Consider the following 17,429-nt stretch of genomic DNA (forward strand, 5'->3'; position numbering starts at 1 on the left):
GCATATTAAAGCTGTTGCGCATTACTGGCAATGTCCTTCCTCAAAATGATGACATTAGTCCTTTAGGAGAATTCCAAGTTCCAATTTGCAACAGATTGTCGTGCGAATATTCTCAAATCCGCATAAAAACATGTGCATTTCTCCACCACAGATGTGTTTCCATAAAATTGACTTGTTGCCGATAAAAGGCAAAATAGTGGGCAGACACATACAAGTAAATGTTGAGTTAAATTCCCATGTACCGAATAAAAAACACAAGTTAAATAGGTTTCAACTCTAATGATGTTTTTTTTTTCCAAAAAAATGTTGTGTTATGTTGTGTGTGCCCACTCTGGTGTTGGCACGTGTGCTCTAGCCAACAGCACGCAGATAGTGTGCGCAGATAGCACGGTTGGCTAGAGTGCATTATTATAGCCTACATAATGAAATTATTATTGACAAAGGAGCGAGATTCTTTTTATTTGTCAAATGGCAGCCAAGCATCAATTTATCATGTCACTAGAAAAATTGAATAAGACCCTCGATGTTTATTGGAAAGGAGCATCAAGCTCATCACCTTGCACTTTCACCACCCTGTGAAATTCATCATCATTTATGTAATCTTCAAGTTTTAATGTCACATGCACAAGTACAGTGAAATGCCTTTCTTGCAAGCTCTAAACGCAACAATGCAGTAACCATAATTTATTTAATCTGTAGCCTCATAAACTGTATGCTTTCCCAACAAGTCATATTAGGAGTAACACACGTCATCCCATGACTCCAAGTTTACTTAGATATGATGGTTATTATATCATTATTTGCAAGGGGGCAACTTTGGATTTAAAACATTTTTAAAAAATATTTATAAAAATAAAAAATTAAGTGGTAGATCAGCTTTAATATTGTTTCAATGTATTTGTCTGCATCATTTCCAATCTTCTTTATATATTTTTGTAAATACTTATATATATTTAAAAATATATTTTACTTTATTATTTCCCCCTAACCCTGCCATCCCTCCCCTAATTGGAGTAAACTAATGGATGACAACACTTAGGCTTCTACTTCCAGCTTATACATACAATATACATTTCACGGACACAGTATATTTTACAATAGTTATCTTTTGTTTGTTTTTAGTCCCATCCTTCAGCTCCACTCAACCCCTCCCATCTATCTCTGAACACCATCCAGTCCCATCCTTCAGCTCCCCTCAACCCCTCCCATCTATCTCTGAACACCATCCAGTCCCATCCTTCAGCTCCCCTCAACCCCTCCCATCTATCTCTGAACACCATCCAGTCCCATCCTCCAGCTCCCCTCAACCCCTCCCATCTATCTCTGAACACCATCCAGTCCCATCCTTCAGCTCCCCTCAACCCCTCCCATCTATCTCTGAACACCATCCTGTTTTGATTTCTATTTGCCATATATTTTTCAACTGTGCTGTGATGTTTCACAAAAGTTCTGGACCTTTTTATTCTCATAGATTCTACATATTGTAAAATATATATATATTTTTTTTGCTAAGAGTATTAATATATTATTGAGCAATTAACTATGACTTTTAAAATCAGCAAGCAGTGCTATTTGCAGAGGGGGACATAACTTGGCAGGGGGTCTGGGGGACCTCCCATTGGCCCTTCTAGCCATCTCCATTTAGAACAACAAAAAGTAAACAAAAATGCCCACAGTCATCAAGCTAGGTAAGAGATTATTAAATATGTTTAAGTGATTGATATGACTGAACTAGACCCATGATAATTCAATAATCAATATTGTGTTGCACCTTTAACCAATAGCCTAACAAATGAACAACTCTTACAAATAAAGTACAAAGACAACTTTTGATCCTCTATATCAAATTTCAGCCAGACCGCCCAGTCAACCCGAGCGCATACACGCCCAACCCCCACCAGTCTTTTCAATAACTCAACTCTCTCCCCAACACAACTTCCTTCCATTCTTTTTTTTATGTCTCAAGGGAAAGGTTTGGAAAACAGAATTTTAATAAGAACACAGATAAACTTACACATTAACACACAGAAGCAGTACACCCTCCATATAATTCATATCATTGGCCTAATACTACTACAGAGCTCTTTTTACTTGCACACAATATAGCTGGGTCACCCCGTCCTGCCCCTAGGGGTCCACGGCCCTGCAGCGCCCCAACCCAACACACCCCACTCAGCATTAGGATCTTAGTGAAACATTCATTATTGGTTTCAGGTGTGTTAGGCCATGGACAGAGTGTCAACCAACAGTACGGCAGACACCCAGGGCCAGGACTGAGCAGCCCAGCAGCTAGGGATTGCCTAAATAGGTATCTCCCCTGACGTGGGCATGTTTTCAATACAGACTCCTTTTGTCGTACAGTATTCCATAGAAGGCATTCAGACCTTATGAATGTAGCACAGTATACCATCAATCTTAAAACAAATCTAGTGAAACTGTACATAACTTGATATTTCTTCCATACATTGTGGGAGGATAACCAACCGTCCCATTAATGGCAATGCATTTACTAGCTGCTTTAAATGCTAGGTTACTCAGTTTCTTCTGATAAGTCTCCAGTATCAACATTTCCAAGCAAACAAAAACAGGGAGAAGGGAGAATCTGTAGACATGCTGAGATAAAAGAAAATATTCTTTGCTAGAATTCAGCCAGCCTTCACAAGACCATAACATATGCAAATATGCCCCCTTTTGGGCTTTAAACCTCCAGCAGAATAATACAATTTCTAAGTGCATAATATTCAGTTACACTGGCATATAGAACGTTCTATGGATGGTCTTAAACTGCAGTAATTTATTTCTGAGATTATATGAACCTGACTGGGCATTCTAACATATCTGAATCCATTCATCATCATCAATAGTGTCTCCCAGGTCTTCCTCACATGTTTGTTTAACATGTTTTGTGTCATCGGGAAAATCTTCTATCAACCCTTGATACAGTTTGTAAATCAACTTTGGGAGTTGGTCAGGCTGCCTCAAAATAGCATCTGGCTTGTCCAGTGTTTGCTGCACAGAGAGAATAAAGTGTTGTATCTGCAAAAATTCACCTCACCTCTGTCACTGACTGGTCTTCCCTGGCTGCCTGACTCTGCTGAGACCCTGTCACCATCTGATCCTCCTAAAATGAGGCATGTCAAAGAATTACCTTGGTATACATTTATACATTATATTATCCAAAATAGAATCAATGGTTCAATAATTGAAATGACCATAATTCCCAGATCCCAGGCTGTAGCTGTAAACTGTAGCTACTGTAGGTCTACCCATCAACTCAAGATGGAACTTTGTATCATTCACTGAATATACTGCAAAATTCACCTGAGCTCCATAGACTGGTCTTCCCTTGCTGTCTGACCCTGCTGGGACCCCAGTCACCATCTAATCCTGCTAAAACATGATGAACATAGTGTTGTGTACTAACTGCACTAGAGGGCTGCGGTCCAGACAGAGATCATTGCGGCACGGTCTGCATTTTTCATGCTCTAGGCGGAAGCAGGCAGTCAGACAGACGACTTTGGTGTCACAAGGGTCGTCGAAAGGGGACCAAGGCGCAGCGTGTAAAGTGCTCATATTTCCTTTATTTATGATGACACTTAAACAAAATAACAAGCACGACAGCCAACAGTTCCGTCAGGTACATCGACAAAACGGAAAACAACTACCCACAAACCCCAAAGGAAAACAGGCTGCCTAAGTATGGCTTCCAATCAGAGACAACGAAAGACACCTGCCTCTGATTGGAAACCATACCCGGCCAAAACATGGAAAACAAAACATAGAAATAGAATACTAGAAAAACCCCACATATAAACAGAAAACCCAAAACCACCCAACACAACCACCTGTCATGCCCTGACCACTCTACTATGGCAAATGACCTCTTACAAGGGTCAGGACGTGACAGTACCCCCCCCCAAAGGTGCAGACCCCGACTGCACCCAAACAAAAACCCAACAAAAACAACCCCAAACACAAAGGGAGGGAAGGGAGGGTGACAAACGTCTATGGCGGCTCATGCGCTACACCCAGACCCTTCCTCTGCCTCCGATCCTCCAGCAACGGAGGTGGCTCCGGATCAGGGCGTAACCCCCATTCCGCCCGCAGATCGCTCTGCTTCTATAACCCTGGCCTGTGGATCATTATCGGATGAATCGGACTGTAGATCCTTACCGGAAGCTCTGTGCTGTAGACCACCGCTGGAGGGTCTGGGCTGCAGGCCGCCGCTGGAGGGTCTGGGCTGCAGGCCGCCGCTGGAGGATCTGGGCTGCAGACCGCCGCTGAAGGCTCTGGGCTGCAGACCGTCGCTGGAGGTCCCGGGCTGAGAGGCATCGCTGGAGGCCCCAGGCTGAGAGGCATCGCTGGAGGCCCCGGGCTGAGGGGCGTTGCTGGAGGCCCCGGGCTGAGGGGCGTCGCTGGAGGCTCCGGGCTGAGGAGCGTCGCTGGAGGCTCCGGACTGGAGAGCATTGCTGGAGGCTCCGGACTGGAGAGCGTGTCTGTAGGTTCCGGACTGGGGACCTTCGCTGCAGGCTCCGTGCCATGGATCATCACTACTGGTTCCGCGCCATGGATCATCACTGGAGGCTTTGTGCCATGGATCATCACTGGAGGCGCCGGGCCATGGATTATCACTCGAGGTTTCGGGCCATGGATCATCACTGGAGGCTTCGTGCCATGGATCATCCCTACAGGCTCCGGGCCATGGATCATCACTGGAGGCTTCGTGCCATGGATTATCGCTGGAGGCTTTGGACCATTGATCATCACTGGAGGCTTCCTACGGGGAACTGGAACCGGTCTCACCAGACTGGGGAGACGCACTGAGGACCGCGTGCTCAAAGCAGGCACCAGCCGTACTGGGCTATGGAGGCGTACTGGAGGAAGAGTGCGAGAAGCAGGCATAGGACGTACTGGGCTATGGTGGCGCACTGGAGGGAGAGTGCGTGGAGCAGGCACAGGGTACACTGGGCCTTGGAGTCGCACTGGAGGTCTGGTGCTTAAGGCTGGCACAACCCGTTCTGGCTCGATGTTGATTATAGCCCGGCAAGGGCGGAGCGCTGGTACAGGACGAACTGGGCCGTGCTGGTGAATGGGGGGGTACCGTGCGTAGAGCAGGTGCAGGATAACCTGGGCCGAAGAGACGCACTGGAGACCAGATACGTTGAACCGGTGCACTTCTCCCTGGCTGCCGGCCAACTCTAGCACGGCAACGGTGAGGAGTTTGCACCGAGCGCACCGGGCTGTGAGTGCGAATGGGCGACACCGTGCGTACCACCGCATAACACGGTGCTTCTACCGTCACACGCTCACCACGGTAAGCACGGGGAGTTGGCTCAGGTCTTAACCTCGCCTTCGCCAATCTACCCGTATGCCCCCCCCAAAAAAAATGTTTTGCCGCTGCCTCTCGACCTCTAGTTGCTTGCCTAGCCGTTCCTCCCAGTATCGCCGTTCCGCCCTTGCAGCCTCTACCTGTTCCCATGGGAGGCGATCCCTTCCAGCCTGGATCTCCTCCCACGTCCAGGATCCTTTACCATCCAGGATCTCCTCCCAGGTCCACTCCTCTGACCCATACTGCTTGGTCCTGCTCTTCCTCCTGGAGAATGCACGCTGCTTGGTCCTTTGGTGGTAGTTCTGTCACAAGGGTCGTCGAAAGGGGACCAAGGCGCAGCGTGTAAAGTGCTCATATTTCCTTTATTTATGATGACACTTAAACAAAATAACAAGCACGACAGCCAACAGTTCCGTCAGGTACATCGACAAAACGGAAAACAACAACCCACAAACCCCAAAGGAAAACAGGCTGCCTAAGTACGGCTTCCAATCAGAGACAACGAAAGACATCTGCCTGTGATTGGAAACCATACCCGGCCAAAACATGGAAAACAAAACATAGAAATAGAATACTAGAAAACCCCCACATATAAACAGAAAACCCCAAACCACCCAACACAACCACCTGTCATGCCCTGACCACTCTACTATGGCAAATGACCTCTTACAAGGGTCAGGACGTGACATTTGGGATGAAAATATTTTGCTTGTCCAACAGATTCTTTTGAAATGTCCTCTTTCTGCTTTGTATGCGTTAGCCTACCTCTTGTATTAAAAGCACATATTTTTTTTGCATTATTCACACACTTAGAATTCGCTGCTTCAACTTCAGTAGCCTACATCTCCTAGTTGGGCGTGAGAGTTCAAGTACCCCTAGCATGTGTGGTCTCATTGAAATAGAGTAGTCTGCCTACAGTACATGAGCGGAAATTCACACTTAGATATGAAATTAACTTAAATATGATTAGACTGTAGTTAACTACAGTGTCTGTAAATAAATATTGACAATGAAAAGAAGTGGAGGGTGCTCAACCAATGTGAGTCAAAGTGAAATCACAATATGTAATCATGATTGAAAAGGAAAAGGCACAACGCACACATACTGTAGGTTAGGTTACTATGGTGACCATAGGTTAGGTTACTATGGTGACCGTAGGTTAGGTTACTATGGTGACCATAGGTTAGGCTACTATGGTGACTATAGGTTAGGCTACTATGGTGAGCGAGTGTTGCACCTTTTCATTTTCAATAAGTATGGATTACCCTTTTATTTGTCTCTGCCTGCAAATTGTCCTCCTAAAAGGAAGGCTATATCCTATAGGACTATGCAAAACATAGCAAGTGTCACTATCATTCTTGCTGCCTCCAGTTCAGTAGCCATACCTGCAAGATCAGGTGCATGTGTGGTCTCAATTAAATAGAGTAGGCTAGCCTATGTATACATGAGCGGAGAAGCACGGAACAGTTATTGTTCCAAGGAAATGTACTTCCTAAATTGGCCTATGATTAGGCTATAGTTTACTCATTGCCTAGAAATAGGTCTAAATATTGAACACCCATATTTCTCAGTCTGAAAATCTTGACACTCCTAAAAGGTAGGCAATAAAAATAGCTCAAGAGAAAGTTCAAGTCTCTCCAACTCTGCTCTCTTCAAACTACATCTAGCATATTTGCTGATATAGCCCAGTAATACAATGTAAGGGCCATGTTAGAATCTCTGGTAATTCAACCTATTTCTTAAGTTATTTTTGCGCATTTGATATTGCCTATAGGGCGCAACAATTGCTGGGACTATGGCTGGCAAGTGAGCTGCATTACATACGCCTAAAATAACATTGCGGTTGGGTTTGGAACCAGTTCTTGCAGTAGCAGGTGGGAGTCTGACAGATAACCAGCAGGTGCCAGCATGAAGAAAGCGGGATGAAGAAATGGGTCCCTCGCAGACCTCTACTGTGCACCATGACAGTAAAGCATGTAACGTTAGAGCTGTTTATTACTGTGTCATTGTGAAAAATAGGGAATTAGCTAGGGAAACTGAAAGATGAATAAGGTTACATTGACATACTGACTAATACAACTGAAATTGCATAGAAACATCAGAATATCAATCTTCAATCGTTTGGTCGATGGTTTCATCATTTGAATCATGTCTAGCTTGATTGAGCAAAAATAATAGCTAATGTAAGCCAACTTTTGGCTGCCTAACAGTACATCAAGTGTCGAACGCTTTCCAAATTAATTTACTTCTGAAAGGGGACAAAACAAAAGCTACAAAACATGTCCATACAAACAACTGCTGTTAGATAGTAATAATAGCCACCTCATATTGCTATCTGACAGATAACTAGAGGCTAGAGCTGACCTGGCTGTGGTAGCTACTCACTAGTGTAGCTTATTCATTCACCTCAGTCAAGAGGGGATGAAACATTAGCTAACGTTACATGTCAGTTACAATATTAGCTCAGCACTGCGAATAAACACTCGTTTTGTTTTTTCTGTTAAGTTAAACAGCAGTTACCTTGCCAGCTACATCAGTCAACTAAAGAGTAGCCAGTTTCTGTTCCTTTTACAACTCAGTGAAAGAGCGCAACGCGTACACACTGAACTATGCTCAACTCTCCCGTGCTGGTCCAGCCAGCCTTCCAGAAGCTTTGCCTTCATACAGCCTGTAAGCCCACTCTGTGGTGTCCACGTGGTCCTAAATCCAGTTGGCATAAATGCTCCAAACAACCTACCCGACTGCTCGGAGGCGTCCGCATGGTCCTAAAGCACACTGTTGCCTTGTTTTGTATCACATTCCAATGATAAAACTGGGGGGGACAAAAATGCTATTTCTGAATGTGACATGTCCCCCATCCCCAGTGAAAGTTGTGCCCCTGAATATTTGCACAAAGAAGCGTTTCCACCTAAATTTCTCACATCATTAATTTTACTAACACAAAAATATCCCAACTTGTCTAGCATATTTTGTTTTGTCAACATTTGGAAAGTTGACTGAATAATTTTCTGTTTCCACCAGGCCTGTCATGACATTTTTTTTATCTGAAATGTACTTGCATAAAAAAAGTTGGATGGAAACCTGGTTTATGAAGCCAAACGAATTAATCGATCACTTAATTCTGGCCTTTGCATATCCCATTGAACAGCCTACTGTTGCAGGCCTAACATGACGTGACAACTTCACGCGATAACAATTGCTATTTCAAGTTAACATTTCACCCAAATGCTGCACTAGTTTGTGAGAATTGGATATACGTTCCACCTATAGAGATCCTATTAAATGACTAATTCCTAATTCTATTGTTCCACTTCACAAAACCAAGTGCAATTAAATTGAATGTGATGATATTTTGAGATAGCCTACAAAAAATACAAATAAAAGGACCATTGATAAGATTGGCTATATCCATCACTAATCCAGATGGTCACTATCTAACTTCTCATACTGGGTTACTGTGCCCAACTAACCCCTACGTCTGACTCATTTACAGTTTAAAACCATACAGATCTCTGGTCCTTTGACAGCCTTTGACGTCCGCGCATCTTCTTATGTGCAAATTAAGATTAGGGGACAGTGATTTGGGAAGTTTCATTCGTGGGATGTTTTTGGATACATTTTCTGAGCGGATTTAGTGATCAATCTTATTTAGGTATTTTACTTAATTTAGGTTTGTTTATATGCTGATGTATGATTTGTTTTGTTGAATAATAATTGAATAATTTCTTTCTAGGCTATCATAGGCGTATCATAAGCTATTGTTTTGTATTTTCAAAAAATTAACTATAATCAAATTACAATAAATCAAATTACAATAAGTCATATTCAAATGTAAGCCTATCCAACCCCCTGCTGGATCATGGACTAATAGTCTACCCTATATGGAAAGAAAGTCACTTGTGATGCTAGAAGCATCATATCTTGAGATTTGATAATGTTACAGTCTAAAGCAGGGGTCTCCCAATCTTTTCTAGCATGAGAGCTGCTTCAAAAAGGCACGTTTTTCTCTTCTCACCTACCCTGCAACTCTTCCCGGGTCCTTGGTGTACAAGAGATGTGTTTTCTGTCAATATACCTGGTAAAACACTGGTTAATAAACAACGTCTAAGGTGGCTCAATAAAATTAGGTTTTGTATGTTCCTGAATTCAGTTTTCTTTTTCCTGGTTTACGATATACAGTTGAAGTCGGGAAGTTTACATACACTTAGGTTGGAGTCATTAAAACTCCTTTTTCATCCACTCCACAAATTTCTTCTTAACAAACTATAGTTCTGGCAAGTTGGTTAGGACATCTACTTTGTGCATGACACGTAAATTTTTCAACAATTTTTTACAGACAGATTATTTCACTTATAATTAACTGTATCACAATTCCAGTGGGTCAGAAGTTTACATACACTAAGTTGACTGTGCCTTTAAACAGCTTGGAAAATTCCAGAAAATGGTGTCATGGCTTTAGAAGTTTCTGATAGGCTAATTGACATCATTTGAGTCAATTGGAGGTGAACCTGTGGATATATTTCAAGGCCTACCTTCAAACTCGGTGCCTATTTGCTTGACATCATGGGAAAATCAAAAGAAATCAGCCAAAACCTCAGGAAAAAAATTGTGGACCTCCACAAGTCTGGTTCATCCTTGTGTGCAATTTCCAAACGCCTGAAGGTACCACGTTCATCTGTACAAACAATAGTACGCAAGTATAAACACCATGGGACCACGCAGCCATCATACCGCTCATGAAGGAGACACATTCTGTCTCCTAGAGATGAAGATACTTTGGTGCGAAAAGTGCAAATCAATCCCAGAACAACAGCAAAGGACCTTGTGAAGATGCTGGAGGAAACAGGTACAAAAGTATCTATATCCACAGTAAAACGAGTCCTATATCGACATAACCTGAAAGGCCGCTCAGCAAGGAAGAAGCCACTGCTCCAAAACCGCCATAAAAAAGCCTGACTACGGTTTGCAAATGCACATGGGGACAAAGATCGTACTTTTTGGAGAAATGTCCTCTGGTCTGATGAAACAAAAATAGAACTGTTTGGCCATAATGACCCTCATTATGTTTGGAGGAAAAAGGGGGAGGCTTGCAAGCCGAAGAACACCATCCCAACCGTGAAGCACGGGGGTGGCAGCATCATGTTGTGGGGGTGCTTTGCTGCAGGAGGGACTGGTGAACTTCACAAAATAGATGGCACCATGAGAAGGAAAATTATGTGGATATATTGAAGCAACATCTCAAGACATCAGTCAGGAAGTTAAAGCATGGTTGCAAATGGGTCTTCCAAATGGACAATGACCCCAAGCATACTTCCAAAGTTGTGGCAAAATGGCTTAAGGGCAACAAAGTCAAGGTATTGGAGTGGCCATCACAAAGCCCTCACCTCAATCCTATAGACAATTTGTGGGCAGAACTGAAAAAGTGTGTGCGAGCAAGGAGGCCTACGAACCTGACTCAGTTACATCAGCTCTGTCAGGAGGAATGGGCCAAAATTCACCCAACTTATTGTGGAACGCTACCCGAAATGTTTGACCCAAGTTAAACAATTTAAAGGCAATGCTACCAAATACTAATTGAGTGTATGTAAACTTCTGACCCACAAGGAATGTGATGAAAGAAATATAATCTGAAATAAATCATTCTCTTTACTATTATTCTGACATTTCACATTCTTAAAATAAAGTGGTGATCCTAACTGACCTAAGACAGGGAATATTTACTAGGATAACATGTCAGGAATTGTGAAAAACTGAGTTTAAATGTGTTTGGCTAAGGTGTATGTAAACTTCCGACTTCAACTGTATAGGGCAGGTAATCAAGGAAGTGATGGAGTCCAGGTGAGTGATGACATACAGGTGCCTGTAACGATGGTGACAGGTGTGCGCCATAACGAGCAGCCTGGTGACCTAGAGGCCGGAGAGAGAGCACACGTGACAGTACCCCCTCCCGACCAAAATGATGAACCCGGGGATCAGGAGTGGACCAGTCACCTCTGCTGAGGCGTGGGAAACCTGTCAGTCCAGCTGAGACACGGGAGCATGGCAACCTACAGCACTGGAGGGAGCACACGTGACAGTATCTCCTTCCCGACGCGCGGCTCCAGCCACATGACGCCGACCAAAATGACGATCCTGGGGATCACGAGTGGACCGGTCACCTTTGCTGAGGTGCAGAAACCTGACGAACCGGCTGAGGCGTGAAAGCCTGATGGGCCGGCTGAGGACTCCCGGTTGCCTCGATCGAGGCACAGGAACCTGTTCACCAGCTGAGGCATGGGAGCCTATCAAACCCGCTGAGGCATGGCAGCCTGTCGAGCCAGCTGAGGCATGGGAGCCTATCGATCCCGCTGAGATGGAAACCCGTCAAGCCAGCTGAGGCAGGGGAACCCCACAAACCAGCTGAGGCCTCCCAGGTAGCTCCGGTTCCGACACCCGGGGAGTGGGTACCTCCAACACCATTTTTTTTTTAAATGTGAAACTCCCTGATGCTTCCCTTTGGTGAGGTGTCATTCTGTAACGTGTACACTGGGAGCCGGGAAGCAAGTTTAGGGAGTGAATAATTTATTAATCAAATGAACAAAACAAGAAACACAAACAATGCACAGACAAGAAACAGAAACAATGACACCTGGGGAAGGAACCAAGGGGAGTGACATATATAGAGGATGTAATCAAGGAGGTGGTGGAGTCCAGGTGAGTCTGATGATGCGCAGGTGCGTGTAACGATGGTGACAGGTGCCTGGTGACCTAGAGGCCGGAGAGGGAGCACAAGTGACAGCAGGCACTAATTTGCATCAAGCTTGTCTTGAGCATTTGGCCATACTGTATTCTCATCGAAATCGCAGTAAATATCCTCATGATTCATGCTCCTGGGGAAAAACCTTTTGGCATGGTGAATCCAAGCCTGACATATTGATTTCATTGCATGCCTCATCCATAGCCTGAAGGAGGGTGGTACACTCATGGGGATGGCAATTGTATATCTTCCACCTGTATTGTAATTGTATATTATATTTTACAGTATTGTATTGTACTTATGTATTGTCGTGGTCCTGTACGTGGCTCAGTTCATAAGAGCATGGCACTAGCAACACCAGAGTTATGGGTTTGATTCCCACTGGGGTCAAAAGGTGTGGACTGTTGTCACTTTTCTTGTTTTGGACTTTCTGGATTATTTGCGTATTGGTATTGGTATTGATGTCGTTTTGCTGCAATGTAGGAGTTAGAAACACAAGCATTTCACGGAACCTGCTGCAACATCTGCTAATCTGTGTACGTGATCAACAAACTTTGATTTGATTTGTCACATACAGTACGTCTTTGATCTTGTCAATATCAGCTTTAAAAAAAAGTCATTGTGAAGTAAAATCATAATATGTCATACTTCTTATTTTTCTATTTTACAGACATACAGTACCAGTCAAAAATGTAGACACACCAACTCATTCATGGGTTTTTCTTTATTTTTACTATTTTCTACATTGTAGAATAATACTGAAGACATCAGAACTATGAAATAACACATATGGAATCATGTAGTAACCAAAAAAGTTTTAAACAAATCAAAATATATTTTATATTTGAGATTATTCAAAGAAGCCACCCTTTCCCTTGATGGCAGCTTTGCACGCTCTTGGCATTCTCTCCTTTGAAGAATATAAAATACATTTTGATTTGTTGAAAACTTTTTTGGTTACTACATGATTCCATATGCGTTATTTCATAGTTTGATGTCTTCACTACTATTCTAAAATGTAGAAAATAGTAAAAATAAAGAAAAACCATTGAATGAGTAGGTGTCTCCAAACTTTTGACTGGTACTGTACATTTCCATTATGTAGTTCTCAAAATCTGTAGTAGACAAATGAGTTTCATGTAAAATCTATAGGTTTACAAAACATTTAAGTGATCATCAATTAAGAGCAGTTGGACAGTAATGTGACCATGCATTCAGAAATGCAGTTACTTTATATGAACAGGCATTGCAATGTGAAACATGTATTTCTAGATGAAACACTGATTAAGTTTGGTTAAAAAGTGACTATAATTTTGTGTGTTTACTTAGTCAATTGAAAATGTGTTTATAATTTTTAAACAACTGCCTTTTTGATGATTTGTTTAGAGTTTTTGTATTAAGAGTTGTGAAAATGTACCACATTCTTGTGAAAATTGCACCAAAGTGATAAAACAAACTAACATTTACATGTGGCCTTTTTTTCACTATTATTTTCCATATTTTAATTCGTTACTGAGTCCTCACTTGCCATTGACTGCAATGTACTGTGAAAATGTGTCTAAAGTGTGTTTGAAATGTCCACTGTCCCATAAATCCATATTTGAACCGTTGTGTTGTTGGTGTAAACAGTATGAGTCAAACATGGATTTATGGCACAGTGGAATATTTTTTAAGACTTCAGAGGCATCATTCAGAATGGGATTCTGATGCAATATGAGTTAATTTTGAGTGTTTTAGAGCATTTTATAACATCCTTTACATATGAAATTTGGTACCCTGGTCGGTTCTCTGGAGCGTTTGCGAGAATTCTACATAATACGTTTTGCTTTCACACAACATGCAAATAATGGTTTCAGGGTGCAATTAGAAAGATGCTCATTCTACATGACGTTAACGAGCGATACCTGGTACTCTGGTCCTGGATCTTTGACCCGCTACGCACGTAAATTTAGGATTAATTTCAGCCAGGGTTTGTTTGTGTTTCACACATGCTTTATAGTGTGGATCAGGGTAAACAGTTTGAAGGATCAACTACAAGCACAGAAAGAGTGAAAATCAGGCCACATGTAAAAATGGGTGAACTTTCCCTTTAGTTGATTATGGATAAAGTCTACCCACAAGACGGTTATCACTAGCATCGCAAACTGGCTACGTACAGAGCAATAGACAAACACGACAGACCGGAGCAATATTGCTTGAAATTCATTGACAGATATTGTGTTCCGTTTAGCTTTTCAGGGGTGGGATAATGTCAATGTGGCTTTGATTGGATAGTAGCTAGGGTCCTGATGTTTATTATTCATTTCTGAATTGATTGGCGAGCTACTCATAGGTGGGCTGCGAGCTACTGGCAGCTCGTGATCTACCTGTTGGAGACTCCTGATCTAAACTATGGTAGCCTAATTTGTTTTAAGAAAATAAGCATTTTGTGAAATTATTAAACTTATGCCTACATTTCATTTGAATGCATTTTTTGAGGACAAAAAAAACCCTCTAAAGCGGTTGATTTTATTTGTGACCACGACCTCATTATCACGCCCCAATAGCTTCCCAATGTGTGATGAGCAGTCCAACATCACACCCATCAAACGGTCCAACAAATCACTTCAGTATAGTCCACTCATAATAATCTATTTATATAACCTACACTTGAGTGACTAAATGGAAAATCAAATCAAATTTTATTTGTCACATGCACCAAACACAACTGGTGTAAACTTTACCGGGATATGCTTGCTTACGAGCCCTTCCCAACAATGCAGTTTAAAAATGTAAATAAAATAGTAACACAATTGGAATCAAATAAAATACATAAGAATCGAGCTATATACAGGGAGGACCAGTACCAGATCAATGTGCAGAGGTACGAGGTATCTAAGGTAGATATGTACATGAAGGCAGGGTGAAGTGACTAGGCATCAGGATACATAAGAGAAAAATAAAGAACCTGACTTAGAAGTTCCTCAGAAGCTTTGCTGTGGTGTTATTGTATCATACTGCAATTGAAGGAAACAGTTAGCAATTATTACTTTTTTTCTAATATTCCAGCAGTAGGCAAGACACCCTGTTTTGTTAAGAAAAAAATACGTAAAATAAAAAGTTTGCCATCCTATTTTCTAGGCTAATATTCTACCAGTAGGCTAAAACTGTCAGCCTGATGACCACACAAGTGTTACACACAGAGCAGAGCAGTGGATGGTCTGACACCAGGCAGCCAATGGCGAGAGGGGTGATGTCACTGGGAGCTGGGCTGAGTCTGACAGCAGACCATTGGGCAAAGAGGCAAGCTCACAGACAGACTGTGTTGCTGTGGTAGGGACACCCACTGCAACTGGACTGAAGCAGACCTGGGATCAAACACTATTTCAAATATTTCAAATACTTTGGCTGTACTTGATTGAGCTTGCCTGTTGCAATGAAACCAATTGCAGTCTCAAAAGTACAAACCCTGGCACTCCAGGCAGACTAAAGCAAACGCTCAAAGTATTTGAAAGATTTCAAATAGTATTTGAACCCAGGTCTGGACTAGAGTCAGCCAGTTTCAACTCTGACCATGTTTGCATAGGCTAACGCTTCACTGTCCAGGCACAAACTGGCCATTCGGGAACAGCACAAGAAGTGGAGAATGTTAGCTGAACAGAATGGTACGCAGGCGAAAATAATGATCCTGTCTATTTAGTTGGACTTATTTAGATCTGAGAAGAGAGATCATTTTCAGTGGTGGTTCTTATCGGCTTGAAACTAATATATTCTCCAGTAGGGGGTGCAGATATGTTCGTTTTTGAAGAGAAGTTGGCGGACTGCCAAGCTGAAACCGGTATTTTAGCTGTCTGCGCCCATGCTTTATCAGAACGGTTCATTCAACTCACGATCAGTCAATGCACCAAAATGAACCCATTAGCAGAGGCTGAAGAACAATACTAGATAAACCAAGACTCTGGCACACACAGAAGACGGCGATCAGATAAAACGGATCAGATAAAAACGGTGAAGCAGTGTCTTGTTGCTGCTCACAGTGTTGGCCGGAGAGAGGACAACATGCATAGCAGGCGCCCACGGCCTGACGTTATGAGATAGCTTCAATAGGTGAGTGAGTCATGCACGTCCCGCACAAGATGGAACTGATCAGCAGGTGGCTGAGGAACTAGAGGAATGTGAAGAAACAGGAAGCAAGCACATCATGTCCAGAGAGAGAGCGATCTGAGAGAGAGACAGAGGATGTGTGTGAGAGCGGGTTAGCTGGAGAGGGAGAGTCAGTGAAAGAGCAAATTGCATTCAACCTGAATGACAGTCTAGGGAGCCCAGGAGATCAACATACAATCGTGAAAAGACTGTTTAAGGAAGTGATGACATCTGTCGGCAAACAAGAACTTCAAGTCGTTATGAAAAACACTTAGTTAGGCCGACTGGTATGCATGTCGTCTGTCAGGAGGCACACCGACTAAATACATCAAACCTTTAGTTTCAGAGGCCTGCGGTCAGGTTAAGGATTTGAATAAGCAATGTGATAGGTAAATACCACATTCAAAGGAGCTGTACAAGTGTTATGTATTTTTCTGTACTTGGTGTTGCATGATAGTGTAAAGTTTATATTCTAGTCTAAAATACCATGATTCAGTAAGGGGAAGAGAGATTGTGAGAATAGGTCACAGAATAGTGAAACAGCATCCACCCATTGCCTGCGGACAAGGCCAGTCAGAGAATGGTCTTCTACAATAGCTGGAGTTTAATTTATAATCACTTTAGGCAGTGGTGAGAATAACGCAGTATTATGCTGCATACACAGCACACCTTCACCAGGGGTGTATTCACCAGGAACCAAATGTGCCGAAGTGGGAGTGACTAATCTGAATTGTACAAATAAGAAACGCTCATTTTCGTTTCACAACATTTCCCAATTAATATATATATTTTTTTTAAATGTATGATCTACGGTGGGCACTTTGCACCCCAGTCACTTTGCAAAACAATTACAGAGACAAAGCAGCTGGGACGGGACCAGTAAATGCTAAGTCAACGACATGTCTTTTATTCAATTAGGAACGGAGAGATTACAGAATTACAACAAAAAACTGACAGCAGAACATACTTTCCAACATGTAGAAAATTTGGTTTATTTACGGTACATACAGTGGGTAAAACATTCCTTGAAAAAAATGCGGCAGTTTTTTTAAGGCATTCAGACTTCAAGAAGTTAACACTGTACAAAATAATTGCACTGAAAAAAGTAGACCAAAGTGCGACAAATATTATTACAATTTGATGAGTTCATAACTAATCTGGAATCTTGTTTCTTCAGAGCCAAAACATTCGTTGAAATATTATGCAAAAATTGATTCCTAATTCATCATCAGAATCTTCTCA

The 17,429-nt window shown here is 42.4% G+C and overlaps 1 long non-coding RNA gene across 2 annotated transcripts in view; it reads left to right on the forward strand.

Moving 5' to 3' along the window:
• The first annotated feature begins 15,030 nt into the window (after positions 1–15,030).
• LOC115193599 (uncharacterized) overlaps positions 15,031–17,429 on the forward strand; it is a 36,708-nt gene continuing 34,309 nt past the window's right edge. For both annotated transcript variants that reach the window (XR_003878206.1, XR_003878205.1), the window contains exon 1: positions 15,031–16,151. This is a non-coding gene — a long non-coding RNA (uncharacterized LOC115193599). The remainder of the gene's footprint in view (positions 16,152–17,429) is intronic.

Source organism: Salmo trutta, chromosome 5 (assembly GCF_901001165.1).
Source record: "Salmo trutta chromosome 5, fSalTru1.1, whole genome shotgun sequence".
NCBI classification, from domain to species: Eukaryota; Metazoa; Chordata; class Actinopteri; order Salmoniformes; family Salmonidae; genus Salmo; species Salmo trutta.